Source organism: Boleophthalmus pectinirostris, unplaced genomic scaffold (assembly GCF_026225935.1).
Source record: "Boleophthalmus pectinirostris isolate CB_2022bp ecotype Guang Dong unplaced genomic scaffold, ASM2622593v1 HiC_scaffold_9, whole genome shotgun sequence".
Lineage (NCBI taxonomy): Eukaryota > Metazoa > Chordata > Actinopteri > Gobiiformes > Gobiidae > Boleophthalmus > Boleophthalmus pectinirostris.
Genome location: NW_026571541.1, coordinates 14,211,082 through 14,231,802, shown reverse-complemented (window position 1 = coordinate 14,231,802; position 20,721 = coordinate 14,211,082). Strand labels below are relative to the sequence as shown.

The 20,721-nt window shown below is 38.9% G+C and overlaps 1 long non-coding RNA gene across 1 annotated transcript in view; it reads right to left on the bottom strand.

Moving 5' to 3' along the window:
* LOC129407221 (uncharacterized) overlaps nucleotides 1-17,234 on the bottom strand; it is a 36,947-nt gene extending 19,713 nt beyond the window's left edge. Inside the window, exon 1 of the long non-coding RNA XR_008631458.1 lies at nucleotides 17,175-17,234. This is a non-coding gene — a long non-coding RNA (uncharacterized LOC129407221). The remainder of the gene's footprint in view (nucleotides 1-17,174) is intronic.
* Nucleotides 17,235-20,721: the final 3,487 nt, after the last annotated feature.

The window sequence follows — 20,721 nt, the reverse complement described above, 5'->3', positions numbered from 1 at the left end:
AACCAACTTGGTGTAATCACCCAAGAAATGGTAGAAATTTAAATTCTTGTCTCTCAGTCAAGTACCTACAGGTTGAAAATGTCTTCCGGCAGTCAAAATTCAAAATGCTGTCCAGATGACTGCCTCTGAAACTTGTTCTAAGATTCTAATGAACAAGAGTAGTACTGAATGTGATCAGAATGTGTTGATTGGTTCTTCCTGGGGGGCGGGGTTAAGGGGGTAACTGGCAATACCAGCGAAAACAGCCTCAAAAAAACAGACACACAGAATATTTTAGATGATTAGGAAACAATACTATGATACAGCAGATAACCCAATAGTTGATTCTTCATATAACCCTTCAAAAACAATCATGGAGCTTTAACATTTTCAGATTATACTGTGCACAATACAATTAAAACCTCATCCACGCGTATTACCATAGATCCTCTGAGAGAGCCCCAAAGGCCTGCTAATTACGACTGCATGATTTGTGAGTTTCTTATTTTGGTTTGGTGCAGCCTCACAAGATCATTTGCCCGTTGCATTTAAATCAATGGCATTAATGATAATCACAGTGCCTTGGCGATTGCACACAAGTTTATTTTATGAGAGCAGAGATTCTTTATGGCAGAGGCGATGCAGGGCTCTGGTCCATAACTGCGCCATTAGTAAAATTACTTTCAAACCCACTGGCAGAAACATGGGCCACCATCCATCAGAACTGCCTAATTCCAATTTCATTTTTATCACGATTGTTGTCAAAAATGCATCCAATGTACAATGTTTAGAGACAGATCAGCACCTGAATAAACTTTTTTCCCCTTCCCTGCAGGTTCCTTTCACTTGGCAACATTCAGCACTTGACATTTAAAACCCTGTGCGATTCCACGGCCAGGACTTTTTCTTTAAAAGTAGGTCAGCACCTTTACTAGCACCACTGTGAGGAAAAAAGCGTGCAGTTAGCCTCCTGCGAATCCCCTGTGAGGTTAATTCTTGCTGAAGGCTTCAAATCCTCCTTATAGCAACACACCAGAGCCAGGGCTGCAGGATTAGGAACTGAGATGCTGCTGAATGAAACTTTTTGTTATTTTAAATATAGTTTATTCACATTAAAGCTTTCCAAAGTAAGATAAAGAAACAAGTGTTTTTATGTGAAATTGTCAACAAACTGTTAACTATATAAATGTCCTCCTGTATGATTCAGGCTTTTAAAACTACTTTTATCTTGGTATTTCCTGTTTGTGAAATACATTTGAATCAAATTGAGATCCATTTCAAATAGATATTGATAATCTTGAACTTATAATGGGCAGGTATACAGCCAATCATCTGTTTGTAAAAGAATATTTTGAACCTACCCTCAGTCATTTTAATAAGGAAAATATACTTGACTGGAGAATTGTGATACATTTTTGCCATATCCCCCAAGTCCTACTGACAGCCATATGAAATGTGTGTTTACATGCCAGCAGTCACTGGACTACCCCTCGAGCTGCAGTGAAGACGACAGCAGTTTTATTAAGTTAAAAACAAAGCAATACATAACTGCACACTGAGGAAAATGAGTCTCTTATTGAGGCATTTTGAGCAGGGCAGTATGACTAAAACTGTGACTTGTTTCAGTGAATGAAACAAAAGGCAACTCTAGAGAGGTGCATTTAATTTATATTAACAGCAGACTGAGAAGCTCCAATTTCCATGCACAACTCATGACTAATCTGTTAAATCCTTTATTTCAAATCTTTCTTTTTCATCTTCCATCTTGCTTCTGTCCCCTGTCCTGTCAGCTGTCTCATCCTCTGCTGTCCTGACCCTGTGTCTCTGGGGGGGCCTTTTACACTCCCCTGTCCCCCTGTCCCCCCATGTCCTGCTGTGAACTGATCTGAACAGATCTGTCACCTACGTTTCACTCTGGCCCTCCTCCACCTGGTGTCCCACTAGTCATTTATCACCCTGTTTGGACACCTCATGCAGGTGTCCCGCGGCCCCGCACCAAAAGCATGATTTCTAATTAAACCTTTCTAACTGTGAGGTTAAGAGCCAATTTCATGCACCGTACTCTTGATAAATACACAGTGGCCCTTCACACCTCCTGCTATCAGCGGTGACCAGGCACTGTAGCATTACCGCCCTCTGAGCTCTCGCCATTTTTCCCAATTTAACTTTTCCAGGTTAGTCCCCCATAAAAACACCTATTCTTCTTTCCCACTTTCCCCTTGTTACCAAACAAATAAAAGTAGATACAATGATTTCACAGCTTTAGTATGTGGTTAAAATGCACTTAAATGAATTCTTTACTTGTCCAAATTCTTAATCAGAAAAATCTCTCTGTAAATGTAAGCTGTCATATTTGTTTTGATGCAGATGGACCACTGTTCTCTGATTGGTTAATACATCTGTCAAATCAACCAATAAATATTCAATTTATATATATATATATATATATATATATATATATATATATATATATATATATATATATATATATATATATATAGTGTGTGTGTGTGTGTGTGTGTGTGTGTGTATATATATGTATATATGTATGTATATGTATATGTGTATATATATATATATATATTTATAATTTAACTTCACTAGCATTTTGTTAATCCACCCTAAGTGAGTTGTATCTTTGATGTTGTTGTTTTATTTTTAAATTACATATTAGACATTGTCCAAACTTTTTAGCAGTTAATAAGTTAATGAGAAGTCTCTGAAGGCAAAGTAATCATCAAATGTGCTCTTATTCTTGTATTAACCATGAAAATAAACTATTTGTTTCCTTTCAGACCCATTGATTTCCCACAATGCCATGCAAAACACTTTCTGAAAAATGGCTACTCATTTTCAGAAAGCAGGCGAAAAAGCCGAGGCATTGATTCAGATCTTTGAAGGAGAGTCATGCCTGAAGGCTCTGCTGAACTGGGGATTAATTACTATCTTTGCTCACCAAAAGGAAACATTGATCCAAGCAAAAGGAGCAGAGAAAGAGGAGTAATGATGGGCAGCTTTGTAAAGACTAACTTTGAGAATTCTGACATGTGTGAACCAGTGTGATTATTACTGCATTTACTGAGAGGACTTCACAACAAGAAAGATACCCACTTAACATTCACTTTTGTATTGGCTGGGCTGTAATGATTGGAGTATAAAGCACTGCTGAACTTTCAGATGAGGTATATACACTACATGATTTATGGCCTACCCAGTTCTATAGTTCTATAGTATTCTCTGATTCTAGTTTAATAGAAATAATTGCATCTCTGTGGGCATTACACCTTAAATCTATGCAAAATCAAGTATGCTAACTAGAAAAAAGTAGTAAAAAAAGTACCTTTCAAATAAAACTGGAATTCAGACTTTGAAACTTTTCTGTAACTGCTGTCTATTAAAGGTTGTATGGAGGATTTTTTTTTGTTTGTTTTTGTTTCAAGTTGTCAATGATAGCATTATAGAGGTGCAGTAGCCTTGTAATTATGATGACCAAAAAAAAGAGAATAAAAATTCATCAACTCTGGACGTGGTGGGGCCAGCTAAACATTTGCCAATAGATAACGACACTGCCTCGTTATCTGTTAGCTGACAGGCTGTCAATCAATCTCCCTAAGTTTCTAGCGTAACTGACTTGCCTGCGCGCCGCCGGTACGTGGTTTACGTACGCCTGTCACGCAGTCCACAGACGCAAGCCGCACAGACGCTGTTTACTCCACCAACGCAACAGTTCTTAGCGGCTTTTTTTGACCTATATCTTCCTCGCAGTTAGCACAAAGTTTGTTGCAATGGCGACAAGAATCCAGGAGCAGTTAGCCGCAAAAGAAAGTCCGTTTTTGAGGTCGCTGAAAGAAGAAGACAAGGGGAAAAGCAGCGAAGCCAAACTAAGGTGATTCTTGTAGATTCATTCCAGCGATGGCGCAACTGAAGCAGACGCATTGGTCGCCAAATTACTCCTGGACAGGTCACTTCTGCTTATTATGAAAACGTACTTTATTTCCAAGAGCTAGACAAACGTTTTTCAGGACACGAAAGCGATATCCTATGTCTGAAAACGTAATTTTCAAGGCAAAGAAAGAGTCCGCTTGCTGCTGCGTGTTGTAGCTAGTTCATTCGCACGGAATCTCCGCGCAACCTTCTCTGCACCCCTTTCCTGTCCCCGCTGCCCGATCCGCTCTTTCCCCTGCTCCTCAGTTCTCCGGGCACGGAATCTCCGCGCACCGCTCCCTCTCCTCTCTCCTCTCTCCTCTCCCTGCTCCGCTCTTCTCCCTGCTCCTCACTTCTCGTCCGTGAACGAAATGTCCGCGCACCCGCTCCCCCCGCTCCTCACTTCTCCACCTTGCCTAACCAACACTGTAGTTAGTTGTTTACAAGTCATGTGCAGCTCACCGGCTGTAAACAAACCTGTTTCTGGCGTAAAGAGGAGGCGGGAGAAGGCGTTTCTACGTAGGGAGCTGTAGGGGAGGGGGGGTGGTTTCACGCATGCGCAACATTTGAAAAAGGACAAACAGTCGCTGGATTTCTCGTTCCTTGGAAAATCCTCTATACAACCTTTAAATGGTATAAACTGTAGCGCTCTTGACTCTTGCTTCCCAGCCAAAACATCATGTCCTCCACATCTGATAGTGCCTTTTGTATTAAGTTTACATGTTCCACTTATGTTTGGGTAGGTGTCCCTCCAAAAAGACTGGCACAAGATTCAGATCTAAACACTGTCTAGATCTGAAGATCTTTAATCCAAGCAGTCTGTAATCCCTCTGTCGTCCAGGCAGGGTTCATAGCAAAAGAAGATGGAATTTTGTCAGATGAATACATTTTTAGGGTGAAGACATTTCACTACTAAAGTTTGAGGGAACTCTAGTAAGGAACTGGCTTAAACATTTCTTAAAAATATGACCCAGGTTCACACCGTAGGTACTTCAAATAACTTAACAAATAACAAACTTGTAAACACCTAGGGTGTTAATTTCAGACACTCCTCCCTTTTACAAAAACCCTTAAAAAAATCAAAGTAAACATCTAATCTTTCCTTAAGCGGCAGCATGCAGATTTATGAATCACAAATATCAATTTTTACTCAACCCTGCCCTACTGTGCCACTTTGGAAAATACAAAAATACGATCAAAAACACTATTCACAGCAGGTGACCTACAAGAATGGTCTGATTTTAAATTAGTCGTCAATATTTGGCCCCGTTTGAAACCACTTTATTTGGAGCCTGAAGTGGTACTCCTGAGTGATTACATGTTGTTGACTATGGGAGATGTGTGGGCAGAGGCTCTGTAAACAGCACTGGCTTTACACACAAGCTTTGGGTTGCACTTTCCCATTTATTTTAGCGCTCTACAGAGTACATCAGTACTTTCTGCTACACTGGAGTGTATTCTACTGTTTTAGCTAATTACATGGATTCAGGTTGGTGTCTTTGCATAACTAATCTTCTTGCAATATTCCTGCTGTAGCACTGGCATAGATCAGGGATATTTTAATTTTATCCAGTTGTATTAAGGTTTAATCAAACACTTGGCTGCGCACCGATTTAGTACACATGACCCATACAAATCACTAATTAAAAATGTGATTGGAAGATGCTTGGATTTTCTGCAAGGTGACTTTGAATTATGTTTTCCTGAACTGCCTTTTAGCATGTCAGCTTTTTATGTACTTGCTTTTTTCATGTCTTTTTGTGTGATCCCTATTAGCAAAAATATCTGCTTTATTCTCTAATTTTAAAAGTTTATTTTGTCCTACCACCTTCAAATATATATTACATGATTTCACCCCAATGACGATCTTATTCTGTGAGGAAAATGCAGTCATTTTGAGTCAATGTCTCTCCTACCAAATTGCCATGTGAAAAATGATGAGTCACAGGCTGCCGTTAATGGCTGAATCCATTTGGGTAGTTCATTTCCAAATCTGTCAGAGCAGAGAGACTGGGACATTTGTATCTAATGGTGAGATCCCCACTGCCAAATCTCATTTCCAATCACTTCTGTTCTCTATATGGCTTCTCACTGTGTACAGTTTGTATGCATCCAGTCTGATAATGTGGATTTACTTGATGGTGGAAGTGCAATTTAAATGTGATTAAACACACACTAACAAGGTTTATCTTCTTTTGTTATGTTTCTTTATTCTATAGTAAAATGCATTACAAAACTAGTCTTAATAAATATATCATGAACCAAGAACAAATTTATGATTAATAGTAAATTAATTAATACTCTAAGTTCCTCTGAATCATTTTTTATTCTGTATTAATTAAGTCTTTGTTCATGCTTTATTAAAGGTGCCCTATGTAACATTTCTAGTGGAGATTCCGCCACCTACTTGTCTCCAAGGAAATGCTTTGTGATGTTCCACACTACAGATTAAAAGTACCTAGCATGAGGGAGACCAGCAGGTTACACCAGTTAATTACATTACCATTCAGATCTGTGGAGAGTCCCTATTCACAGAAAGAATTATTATATTTTTGAGCAAGACATCAATAATGAATAAATGCTAGCTGGATATGTTTAATGTCCATGTACCAGGAAACATTCCAGACAAAGTAATAACATCTCCATGGCGGGGGTGGACCTTCTACCAGCAAAGTTGCACAGTGCACCTTTAAGGTTAATTATGCTGTATTATAGTGGTTCTGAAATAACATAGGAGAAAATACAGTGCTTACTATGACCCCTTTTTGTATGTGTGTAAAAAAGCATTTTAAAATTCACCAATTAAGAAATACATTACCAAGAATTTTCAAGCATACATAAATACACAAGTGACCCAGAGATATGTTCAGTTCTTTTTATTTCAAGTATTGTTAAGTTGTCCCACTCTGCTCTTCCTATTTTTACATATGACTCAAAAATACAACAAACAAAACGTTTTTGCTTGATTTCTATTATTAACACCCACTGCTTTTTTTTTTTTTTAATCTTACAACCACTGTTCTTTTATTTTATTATACCATCTTTTTGAAGTTGCACTGGAAGTGAAGAACAGAAAAGGAAATACTTTCTGGCTGTGTGCCATAGCTGGAGCTGTGAGAGCTACTTTGCATATATTTAAGTACAAGTAGCTGTCTGTGTAGAAGCAATTTAGCCACAGCATTTCTTAAAGCAAAAATCTTTCTTGCCCAATCTATGCCCTCTCTTCCATAGCTGTAACCGTGGTGAATGTTTTTCTATTTTGTGCGAGTCGGCTCCCTGATTGACTACACTGATGCGCAGAAGCAAAATATAGCTCAACATGTGGCCTGGTCTGATGTTCCCCAGCAGTCCTATTGACTTGGAGTGTTTGGATTTTACCAGGTGCAAGGCTCAAATCTCTGGGTTAAAATTACAACAGCCTATTTGCCATGTGGTCGACAGAGGGCCGCTTGTACCAGCAATTGAATTTTATCTCAGCAGCCAGCTATTTGCAGATCATTACGTGGCGAGTGCAAGCCCTAGATTGCCACTACTACTGGAGAGACGTTGGCGTTGTGGCTGGTTTGTTTGCTCATTCATTTATTTATGTTATTCAAATCTCCGTGCCATAGCTGTCTGCTCATTTGGGATGCTAACAAAGTGGTTGGAGGTTGCAGCAGTGGGACAGCAGGGAGACAGACAAGAGCAGCCGATGCATCCTCTGCCAGCTTGTTTCATTTGTAAACTGGCAAGCTGTGCCACACACACCCACACTTAGGTGCTGTCCTATAAAATGTAAATTAGAGGCGTGTAACATTGTGGGATGAGAGATAACTTGTTGCCAAATAGTTAAAATGTAGAAATAAATGAGGAGACAGCAACAGCAGCAATGGGCCACAGAGTGCAGGTCAACATGGTCGGAACATGAATGGACTACTAAAAGATCATTCAGTTTTAGATGAAAATGTCTAATTTTATAAAATGAAAATTAAAGTTATTCAGCTACAGTGACTGGAGTTTACCCTGGCAACAAGCGACCTATGAAGACATGTACCAGAATGCTGAAGATATGACCTGAGAGTGGAGGGGGTAAGTTGACCCAGACAAAAACTGCATAGTCTACTTCATAGTCAACAAAGTGGAATAACTAACCTGCAACTGTCTTTAATTTAATGCTAATTTATACAAATAATATACAATACGTAGGGGGGAAATGAAGTATACATTAACCTTAATGTTTTAAGGGAGGTGATCTTGAGCTGACTTTTTTGTTCTCTCCTACGCAGTTTTGATTTTATTTATTTATGTGAAAAAATAGAATATCATATATATAATGTTTTTTAAAAATTATGTATTACCCTAGCTCTCCCCAAAATCCTTCAACAAAGATACTGTTGCTGCAGACTTGAGTTTCCTCCTTCACCTGTCTTAGCCCTGCCTGTTGTTTTGAGTTTGGTTGAGCCTGTGCGGTGGAGCGTACCCTCGTCAGCTGGCACAGATGTGAAGAGGCTGCACAGCATTAGTTCCAGTTGCCCTGAGCAACATCTGGCACCACCCATGTCCGGCTCTCCTTTCATTTAAATACGCTGGAGACTTTGAGACCAGGCATTTGTTTTGGGGAGTTTGGGAGATTTAGTTCTGGTTCAATGCAAGTCAGTGTTTGATTGTGATTTAAGATGGAAATGAGGTAAAGTCATTTATGACACTGAGACAGTAAATTAGGAGACCACAGAAAAGAGAAAATTGTGCTCATTTACTGTTGTAGATGCCAATATCCTTTTCTGTTGGTCAGAGATTTTTTTGCATTTCTTCAGCACATTAATACTGTCAAATAAATCAAAGCAATTAAAGATGCACTGTGTAACTTTTCAGATGAAAGGTCTGTCAAATGCTTTTCTCAGTATTGCTTTGTCTGGAATGCTTTACAGAAGTATTAAAACTTTCTATCTTCATGAAGACCAAACCAGACCAAGTTATAGGTCACATCTGTGGAGAGGCCACCCCGCTCACAGTCAGAATGCCTGTTTTTCTCAGTATTTTAGAGCCATTAAACCACCTATGAATGAATAATTGTAAGTTAGAGCTGTTGAATGTCATACTGTGGAACATTCCAGGCAGAGCACTAAACAAGCAGGTTACAGATCCCCAACCAAAAAAGTTACACAATGCACCTTTAACATCTCAATGGAGATAAACAGGTGGCAGAAAAGTTACATAGAGCACCTATAAAAGGAATTCCATCCATATTAGTGTTTTTTAAATCCTCACATCCAAAAACACTATGAAATTTTGTAATTCTTATCAGGCTGAGACTTTGATTAACCCTTTACACATGAATATTTGAGCTCAACCTGTAGTTAGACCCTCACTGCACAGCAGCAGTGTCACTTCTTTAACATTTCACTGCAAATTATGGTTATTACCGCCATGAAATGTCATCACTAAACATAAATAGCTAATGCGTATGAGCGGTGCACTTCTGTACTCTCTCTGGAGGAAGCTGCTGATCTTTGAGGAGCTGAGGCTCTGTGCTGGCAGCTTCTGTTTTTCATTACAAGTCTCATTTAAGCTGCACTGGGATTCTAACCACAAATGCAAACACACAAAACATATAGATGGTATTGGATGGTAACTCATATGTACACAGAATTGAACATGACGTGCTTCATTAAAAAGATACAGAGGAGTGTATATGTGTTATGTTTACCATGGAGAGGGGCTTTTTGAACACATTCTTAGAAATATTGTTAGCCATGTATTGTTTTCACTTCACTATGATAATTTACATAACTTAAAGGTGTGCTGCGTAACATTTCTAGTGGAAGGTCAGCCATCTGCTTGCTTTGTCTAGAATCTTCCACAGTATACATTAAACTTATCTTCATGAGGTAGACAAGCAGGTTACAGCACAACGCTACACAGAGTCGCCCCTATTCACAGAAGGAATGACTGTGTTTTTGAGCAGTAGAAACACTTGTAATGAATAAATGCTAGATGGTTATGTTTAATGTCATACCATGGAACATTCCAGGCAAAGCAATAACATCCCCACGGAGATAAGTAAATAGTGGAAAAGTTGCACAGTGCACCTTTAATAAAGCATTAATGAACAAAATTAATTATTCAGAGTGATTCAGCCTTAGCAACTACCTAATTAATACTCTAACTTTAATCACTTAAATCATTACACCTCAATCATTCTTAATAAACTAGTAATATCAACTTCAACTATGACAGCATTTATGTCACCCAACTTGTCTATGTGAATGTGTAAACAGACAATGGTGACTGGCAGCCACTTATATATTAGTATGTCCCAGGGCAGCTGTGGGAATTTGTTATTTTTTTCCACATTTGTCCATATACTTTGGTAAATGGTAAATGATCATATTTTTATTTAGCGCTTTTCCATTTCCAAGGCACTCAAAGCACTTTACATCAAGAAACCACATACCCATTCACACACCAGTGTACACAGACACTGGGGCAAGGTGACTTAAGTGTCTTGCCCAAGGGACACAATGAAAGTATTCATCTGTGGAGGCTAGAACCACACTGCCAATCTGTGGACCACTCTACCAATGATGTTTTTGTCGTGAACGGGATTCAAACCACCATGTCGTGAGTGGGATACAAACTACCAGCCTTTGGATCAGTGGACAAGCACTCTACCAACTTCATCAAACAGCCTACTTGTCACTTGATTAACTGTAACTGAATCATAAAAAACTAACAACCAGCTTGAGTGTAATTTCCCTCTCATTCACAGCTTTGTTAAGAAGCCATCACTAACGAATAGAAATATATTAGTCGTCGTCAAACATTTTCCTCACTACTGGGAACTGTTTGAATGGAACAACCCAATTTGAACAGCCTCCCCTCAGAGAAACAGTGCGAAGGATCAACTTTAGTCAACCCAAATCAATTCTGGAGGAAATGCGCACGACAGACAGCTTCCCAGACAATAAGCGCTGAAACAAACAAGGACGCAGCAACAGTATTGTCTCTCATCAAGCCATATGCCTTTCTAATAGGCACTGGAGGCCATATTGACTAATTATGTGTAAGTAAATGAGCGCATAAATGACTGATTATCTGAGAGAATTACTTTATGCATCAACATGGGGACAAATAATAATCTAAAAAGGACGCAAACATGGTGCTTGCAACAGCTGGGGTATGGAGTATTTGTTGGGCTAATCGTGTGGGCGTGTGCGTCTGGTTTTGGATACACAATAAACTCTCTAGAGAAATGGATGGATGACATTCTGGTAGCAGGTAGATAAAAGGAAAGTGTTTTCGTCGAAGTACTTTTGGGCAGGGGGAGTACAAGTCCGAACTCAGAGTGCTCTGTTGCATTCACATTGTCCATAATAGCCGATTGCAAACAGGTTTTCTCCTCCGCTGCCCTGGGTCTGTCTGGTTCTTCCCTCTGGCACTCCTGTTGCCGCTTTTCTCATTTTTCACCGACATGTTTCGAAATGTGTGGCCTTGAATGATACGGCTCCAACAAGCGCCCTCGGAGCTGTCAGCAGAGATTAAGTACTTGAGTGGCTGCAGTCTACCACACGCTGGATTAGACACACGGGTTGAGCAATCAATCAATAGAAAATGAATTGCTTTAAAAATTAATTTAATAACCCCTTAATCAATGCTTTCAAACTGACTAAGTGTGGAAAAGCTTGTACTGAGACTTTTTTTGTTGCAGCATTAGTGCCAACATGTCCAAATGGCTGCAAATTACTTTCACACCACCATAATTAAAGCAGTGATTCTATATAGGGCCATCAGTGAAAACACAAACTACAACAATATTAGTAGCAGAACTAAGTAACACTTTTACCTTATTAAACATTGTTTTAAGTCTCTGTGGTGGGTATTTGTCATCTCCCTCTGTTGTCTCGGGGTGGAAAACCAGCCTTGCAACATGGCCAACCCGGAGAGAATGTTTTTGGTTGTGATTATACTGACTTATTTAATAAAACAGTCTATTCTCACAAGGGAGAACTCTATCACTAAATGTTTTCTGTGGTTTAAAGATACTGTAATAGACTATTGTGGATTTCTATTGGTATGAGTCAATTCACTTGGAAAAACAATTATTTTTCTCACTGCAGTTTGAATTAGTCATGTGTTTGAGTGCAATGAAGAGACAAACATTGCTGAATATTTTATGAATCTTTGCATTTAGAGCAAATTCTAACACATCTCTACCCCTCCAATTTTTACATTAGGTTGCAACTGATACATAAATATATTACTTGCAACAAGTGCTGGCAAACAAAAGACAAATATTTGAGCTAGCTACCCGAGAAAAGTTTTCATCAATGCTCTTAAACATTTCTGCAAAGTTTAGCAAGAAAAATCCATTTTAGTGATTAGGTGAATGTCAGTGTGAAACTTGAATAACTGAAAGTAAATGACAACATTAATTACTGATCCAATGGCCTTATTTCACCCCAACCATTACACAGTGAATTTAAGACCATGTGCTTTTCACAACTATGCATTACTGTGTTTTGCACAAATTATATTTTTTGCACATTTATATTAAAAATGTGCTTCAACAGACATCACAAACTGTCTTCCAATTTTTACCTATCCATGGGTTTTAGATTGATGAAAAATTAGTACTATTGACATAATACTGTAATTAAAAAGGATGTATTATGTATCATTGACTTTTTGGAATTTTCTATCACATTTTAACGTTGTTTCCTTATTAAAACATGCTGGAATAGCTTTTCGATGTTATCCATGCATGTCGGAGAAATCTAGTGATCACTTCCAGGCCTGTTTCAAATCCTTCTTATGAACCCTCCTTATAATTAGCAGTGTGACTCTGTCTGATGCTCAGTCTGCAAGCACACTAATTTTCCACAAATATACAAAGGCGTGATACAAAACAATACACTTCGAGTTCACAGACCTGATGCCACGTGTGTAGTTTCAGTACTGGAATGCACACCAATTGTAATGCTATGATAGTGCTCTGAAGGGGGTGTGATTTAGCTTGGGGAGCAAGAGGAAGGGGGACTAAGAGTATGGAAACTTATTAAACATGTTGTTTTTGGCAAATATAGCATTTTCAAAACAATAAAAAATGACATGGTGATCTAAATATGGAATTGAAGTACAACACAAAATACTGTATTGTCTTCAGTTAAAATGGCACCTAAATGTACAAGAAAATGAACCCCAATCATAAACAGTTCTTTGCATTTGAACTTCATGTGGAGCAGGAGGCGAGTGAAGTGCTTTCAGCTGCATTTGCACCACTTATTTGACTCCAGTGAAATGTTACCAATAACAATCTGAGTGTAAAAATCCAATCATGGGTGAATTTTTGTAATTTAAAGTTTCACAAATCAATATTTCATTATCATGCACGGCTTCAGGCAAATACAGTAAGTGCTGTCTCATTCATTACATGAGCAGAGCTGGCACAGTCTTTTTATTCTCTCCAGCTTCTGCAATATGCTGATAAAAAAGAAAGAACATTATTTATGAGCATTTGCATTAGTTATTATAAATTGTCATCAAGACTAACTGACATACTGAAGGCCTATTGTATTTGTTTGACTAGTCAGTGGAGAGTAACAAACCAAAACAAACCAAATACATTACCATAACAATAACCACCAATGAAATTATTTTAGACATAGCAAAGAAATAAATATATGTTTAAAGGGCCCTTATTAAGCTATTTTCTGATAATGTTGTTTCCTCATCAAATACATACCCAGAGTTGTGTTTTGTTTCATTCACATGTTTAACACACAAACCCTGCATGTTTAGGCTGAGTTCTTCTCTCGTATAGAAAACACTCCTCCACCTTGTAATGTAAAGTGGTAATTTTGGAAGTTAAACTCCGTATACCTGCACTCAAATCATTAGGATGATTTCAACCCTAGTTGAATAATAATATGAATTATTATTATTAATGAATAATTTCCAACCTCTAAGCTACTAAAAAGGGATATGGTAGCTGTTAATTTGAAAATTAGCACTGCATTACATTACAAACAGAGCATTTTGAGCTTTGGAGATGTAGACAGACTAATAATAAAGATTTATGTGTGTGAATGAAACAAAACAAAATTCTGGGCATGTTTTTAAGATAACAACATTATAACATGGCTTGTTATAATGTAGGAGCAAGTAGGTTTTGTAATCTTTCAGTGCAGATATCAAAGTTTGACAGAGTTTATATCAAATGACTACCAATCTTGTTTTCCCCTTTCTACCACTACTCTCTATCTATAATGAAGTACTATGTTTAAAAATGTCACAATTTCATTTATATATCCAAAATAGGTTATAAATAACTTATAATGCTTTAGTAACAGTGTTTATAAGATCAAGTAAACAATACAATATCTACCTCTGAAAAATGTTGCCAAAATGTAAAATTCTGTTTGTTTGTTTGTTTGTTGTCAAGTATTGTGTCCACCACCGAGTGTCACTGTTGTAGCACTGAGGGCTCTGAACCACCCTTGTGAGAGAGAGAGAGAGAGGGAGAGAGAGAAAAAGAGAGGGGGGAGAGCGTGAGAGAGGGAGAGAGTGAGAGACAGAGAGAGAGGATCAGAGGGTGGTGCTGAGAGCAGAATAGACAGCACCATTGCATGTGTGTCTACTGTATTGGTCCCCCTCTCCCCTCTCCCTTCCTCCCCTCTCCTCACCTCTCCCTGGGCGCTCGTCTCAGCGGTGCACCCCAGAAAGAACCCAGTCTTGACTAATTGCTTTAATGGCGTCCCATCCTCATTAGATTCTTGACCTTGGCGTACGTGATAAGAGTGGGTCAACCTGGATTAGAAGTGCCCCCCTAGGTCCCTCCAATCTCCAGTCACCAGTCGATATCTTCAGCTCACTCCAATCCCTGTGAAAAGCCCGAGTGTTTGTCCATTTGGAAATAGGCAGCATTCAAAGCATGTTTTGTACTCATCCATTTGTTGTGGTGTGCCTTGGAAATGGATCCACTTCTAATCAAGAAACAGTGCATTATTGGCCCTTTGTCAGACAGCTGCCTTATGCAATAACTATTAGGAAAATGTGATAAGAATGTGATATTTGATTTCTATAAAAATGTTAATGAGGAACTAAAACAGGTCTACAAAAAGGTCAAAATCATGACTAAACTGGAAATGAAATTACCTGTGGTCAAAATTTGATCCTACAATATAATCAATGTGAGCAGCAATTACACTATTATTCCATACTGCCTCAAATACCCTGTAGCCTATTTTTAGAATATGTTTGAGTTTGAGCTGTCAACCCCGCCCTAAGTCCCTTTTCTCACTCTGACTTTGCACCTTGACAACTGTCAGGCAGTTGTTTCACCATGATTCTCATCTAACATACCTGGTTGGTCGTATCTGTCTAGGTAGGGTAAGCATGAGAGTATAGCTTGTTGTTGACAAATTGTGATGACTAGATGAACCAAAACGATAATTACTTGTGACTGTGGTGTCATGTGGTCTCCTATGCCCAGGCTCTACTGAGCATGTCCAGAAAGAAGAAAAGATTAAGAGGTTTTCTAAGAAGTCTTCATAGCTCTAATGATGTGATGTTTGCTATCACATACCTCGTCTCTTGTTCATTCATGTAGAGGTGTTAACATCAGGTGATTTCCTCTTGTTATAATCTCCAAAACAGTGTAAATCTGGCTGTTGGCACCAGTGGAGGTGTGTGCTAGAAATTGCTTTGGGGTTAACACCTGTCCTGAAAACATTTTTATTTATGTATTTATTTATTTTTTATTGTTCCTAACTTTATATTGATGTAAAGGTGTTATCTGGAGAAAGTTAACTTCTTGGGTTGTTAGTCCACTACCTGATACCTGCTTGGCTCCATGGATATCGACAAGTTTATTGATATACTGGAACATTAAAGCAATACCATCTTCATGGAGACAAGCAGGTGGAAGACCTTTCACCAGAAAAGTTCCATAGTGCATCTTCAAAGGTCCTATAACAGGCAAAATTGACTCTTGTGAGTTTTAAACCATTTCAGAATGTTGTTACCTCCTTAGAACATACCTGGAATTGTATTTTGTTTCATTCACGCATGTATGAGTAATCCTTTATTATTACATGAATAGATTATTATCTGTCTACTTCTCCGAAGCTCAAAATGCTCTGTTCCACCTTGTGATGTCATGTAATGGTAGTTTTCAAGTTAATAGCTACCTTTTACCTTAAGATCCATAGAGATGGGCAAATCCAGGGTTGAAATTATCCAAATGATTCCAGTGAAGTTGTATGGAGTTTAAAAACACAGTGGAGCACTTCCTATATTAGCACATGACATCACAAGGTGGAACAGGACTCAGAATATAATATGCAGGGTTTGTGTGTTATTCATTAAAAACACCATGTATGTTTTTAATGAGAAAACAACATTATAAAATAAACCAGAAAATGGCATAATATGGGCCTTAAAATCAATCAAATGAATGATCCAGGGTCATGTAAGGTCAATGTTAAATGGCTCAGACTGTTTATATACTGGTAGAATGGCAGTAGAAATATGCTGTCTGCAAAACAATAGGACATAGCATTGAGGGACTGGAAGAAAAGGTGACAAACATTCCAGAAGTGCTCCACGCTCTGACAACCTGCCTTGGGACATAATATTCACTCTCATTCACTCTCATCTGGGCCAAATGCGCCTCGTGTCTGCCGCTCTGAATCACCGCGGCAACTGAAATGTACAGGCAGCTATCGCCCCGGAGACAAACACCACAACAACATCAAACAGCCGGCACTCCAGAAAACAGCTATCATTTGCTTTCATAAGAACCCCTTTACGCTCCTATCCACCTATGCAATTACCCCCAGCCCACTTAGCCCCTAAAGAGAAGTCATTCGCTGGTGCAGGCTCATCTGGGGCACCTCCGTTCAACGCTGTGTGCATGTGTCAAGGAGATCACAGCATATTCGAACCCTTTCTGAGACCAAGTATGAATGAGGACGAAAGGACACAAACAAAAGCTAGTTCAAGCTACAGCGTCATGACAACAAGCAACACTTTCATCTTTTCAAATTCACTCCAAGAAAATAAATGTCTCTCCCTCTGCATGCTCTGTCCACAACTGTATCAATGGTGCTTTAGGCAGCTGCTACAAACAAGTGTTAATTTGCACGCTATGTAAATGATGGGGGTTGTAAAGGGTTTAGCTCCTGACCAGTTCTGATGAGAAAACATGCTTATTTAAATGATGTGCGACCCATAGCGATCATTACCTAATGGATGAGTGTCTAACTACGAAGTATAGCCTGCAGAAGACTTACAGATTCCAAGTGTAGCCAGCGATAACTTCAGAACATGTTGAGCACTTCCATGTGGTGTCATGTGACCTGTGATGTAATATGACCAATGATGTCATGTGACCTGTGGTGTCAAAAGTTGTTTATACTTGAAATATATCACTCATTTTTACCAGATCTTTGGCATTTTTTACCCTAACAACATGAAACTTGGCACTGCACACATCCATACCATTAGGATGAAACCCTCCGAATTTGATATCAGTTGGACGAGTGGTTTGAGAGTTATGCGTGGAACAGACAAACAAACAAACAAACAAACAAAAAATAAACAGCAGGAGACACAGACAGACGTTCTTTGCATTTAAAAGATAGATGTACTAATGACGTATGGTATGTTTTATTGAAAGAAAAAGTTTAATGGGATTTCTGGTGTTTCAGACTGGAGTGATTTCTCGTAACCCTACGTAAAGCATATGATAAGGTTAACTTAACAACAGAAAATGATTTGCAGTTTCATCTAATAGTGCATTGATAATGAGAAGAAGAAATGGACTATGGAAACACCTTTGCTTGCTTGTTTTACATTTGGAGGCTCTTGATTTGGGCTGCACAATAACACCAAGAAAGATAATCTTGGTGATAGAAATGCATAGTTTTTCTAAATGAAAACATTGTGTTATTGAAGTTTGTAGAGCGGTTAATATGCACATTTTAAGACCAAAATGACAAACATCACTGTAGCAGTTGCAAAGAGAGGGGTGACAGGGGAGTCGATGGAGCTGGCAGCGCCCCCATGTTCACATCTTATTTGGAATGCGGTGGCCAGCGTGTTAGCTATGTCCAATTTATACAGTCTATGGTTGGTAGATTAAATAAGCAGTTACTCAGCCTAAATCTGTATTTGATTATGAATTAAGTATTCATAATTTTTTTTAAGTCTGTGTTACCTAATAATCTTTAGACGCAAAAGTACAGAAAAATCTGCTTTTACACATCCTGTTAATTGTGAGGGTGTATGGATGATGTATGATAAAATGGGGCACTCCACTATGCAGCATCCATTATTTATCTATACGCCTGCATGGTCCCTCTCTTCACTCTCCAAGTGTGTAGCATGAAGCAGAATATTCAGATGGAAATGCCACAAGCACAACCATACAGGCTTTTGTCAATGGATGTGAAAACTAATGCAGCTCTTCTGAAATATTTATGATTTAAACTAAAGCCATAGTCATTATTCTTAACGCAAACCCTCTTTAAATTGTTGCGCTCAGGTACGACCCATATAGAGGCATTAATGTGCGTCAGTGCTTTTATTGTTAGCTCTTCTTTTTCAGGATTCATGTGGGATAAAGGCAAAACGCATGAACAAACAGCAGAAGCGGCACCTCGTCTCATTATATCAAATCAACAGGGAACAAAACTGTCAGAATAAATCACATCACGGTGTAAAGAAATTCTCCAAACAAACATTGAAAAAAAAAATAAAACAAATAAAACAAAATTATCGCTGCCATCGAACTGTATCAGAGGAAGCAGTTTCACACAATACTTTACGGCAACAAACCATGGCACTCGATGATATAGTTGTTCAGAGGAAATCAATTTGGCCTGAAAATGATGGAACTGGAGGATATTTTCAGTTGGGAGATTCTCCATCCCTCATGTAATCCGTATCACTGCCACATTCAGTTGTCATCAGTATTTTCTTCGGTGCTTTCTCGTCTTCATCTCCCCAAATGTGCGCCACTGATGTCTGGAGCGGTTTATCATCAGAAAAGTCCAGTCTTTTATCAGCAGGCAGCACGCCCCATAGTCCCTACAGTACATCGTGAGGACCATTGACACAGATGAAAGTGCTAAAAAGGACTTTACCAACAAGTATGAAACTGCATTAAGCATAAACAAGCAGTTCAAAAGTTTGCAAAAAAAAAAAAAAACTATAGGCAGAAGTTTGTTGACCAGATCAGCTTTGTGATGGATACATAAGGGAAAATAGTACTGCCCAGAATATAGATAGACAATGGACAGGAGGAGATGGACAGGCTGGGGGCGTCAGTGGGTCTACTGCTGCAGTTTTCATGAATGGCTTTAAAATATTTAGGCTGAAAAATGTGTAGAAAATAAAATATTGGTTGAGTTAACATTTTTGATTAGGGTAACCAGTCCCTATTTACCTGGGACAATCCCAGTTTTGAGCCCTGTGTCCCCTGTCCCAGCAGATTTATCCAAAGCCATTAAGTTGTCCCAGTTTTATACAAGAAATGTCCTAGGTGTCCATATTTTGACCAATATGATCTAAATCATATGTTCTTTTTTCAGACCAAGAAAGAAGGTTTGTTTTCATACCTGACAGTTTCGACTGCTCACTCATGGTCTTCCTCAGAGTGGTCATGTGAAGTTTCTGTAACATGTCGGTCAGCTGATTTAAGCAAGTTTGGCGCCGTCTTCCTACTGTTGGAGATAGGATGACAGTGCCATTTGCAGTCCGACTTCCTCATGACAGTATCCCAGATGTGTGAGAGTAAAAAAGCCCCCTCGTCCTGGTTTATAGTCCTGTGGGCACTTTTCCATCTTTTGATTGCCTCTTTAACCCAACAGTGGTGTTTGTTATCCTCTGTCCCAAAGATGTTTGCTCCATCCCAGTCCATAATGTGGTTCTCTCTTTTACAGTGGTCTGAGATGGCAGATTTGAGTTGTTCTGTACTCTGTGGCATTGACACAGATTATGATATTATGATATTGTGATATTTACTCTTTGCACAGTTATATCTGTACCAAACATTCCAACCCGGGTGTGTACATGTTTTTCATTTAGAAAATCTGGTCAACCTATTTTTGATCAAGTAGAACTTTACGAAGAACCTAACCCTTGAAAGTAAATAAAAAAACTGCAACTACCACTACAAGTCCTATGTGAATTCTATACACAGCTAACCTTAACTTTCTGAAGTACTACACCAGCAGGCAACGCAAGAGGAAGTTACAATAAAACAAGAAATTCCACATTAATAATAATAATAATAATAACAAAAGAAATTTGTCTAAAAAATAAAACAAGAAGCTAACAGTATTACAAAAGATGGTTATAACCTGTCAGAAATGAAGCTTAAAACTGAACCCTTAAAAACCAGAACTCACCAGTGCAGTCCTGTGTTAAACCTCCCCAATTGCACATCTCTCAGCCCATAAATAAACCAGATCCCACTGCATTCTGGAGGAACCTTTTGATACCCTGAATATTAATAGAACGTGAAGCCAGTAAACACGCTTTCAAAACAAGAGAGGAGTGAGAGCCAGTCCCCAGTGGTTGATTACAGCATGATCTATATTGGAGAAGGAGGAGGAGAGTTAGCATGCGCGTGTGCGGAGAAGCTGGTGTGACGGAGATGGACAAACCCAGGGGTGTGTTTATCTACGCTGACAGAAACAATTTCGGGGCCTGCCAAATGGGGAGAAAGAGCCCCTTACATGCCTTAAAGTGAACCGAAGGGGAACCAAGCGCACCAGCAGAGGCATACAGCATTTACAGCCAACAAACTCCAGACCACTAATATCAACGCGCCCA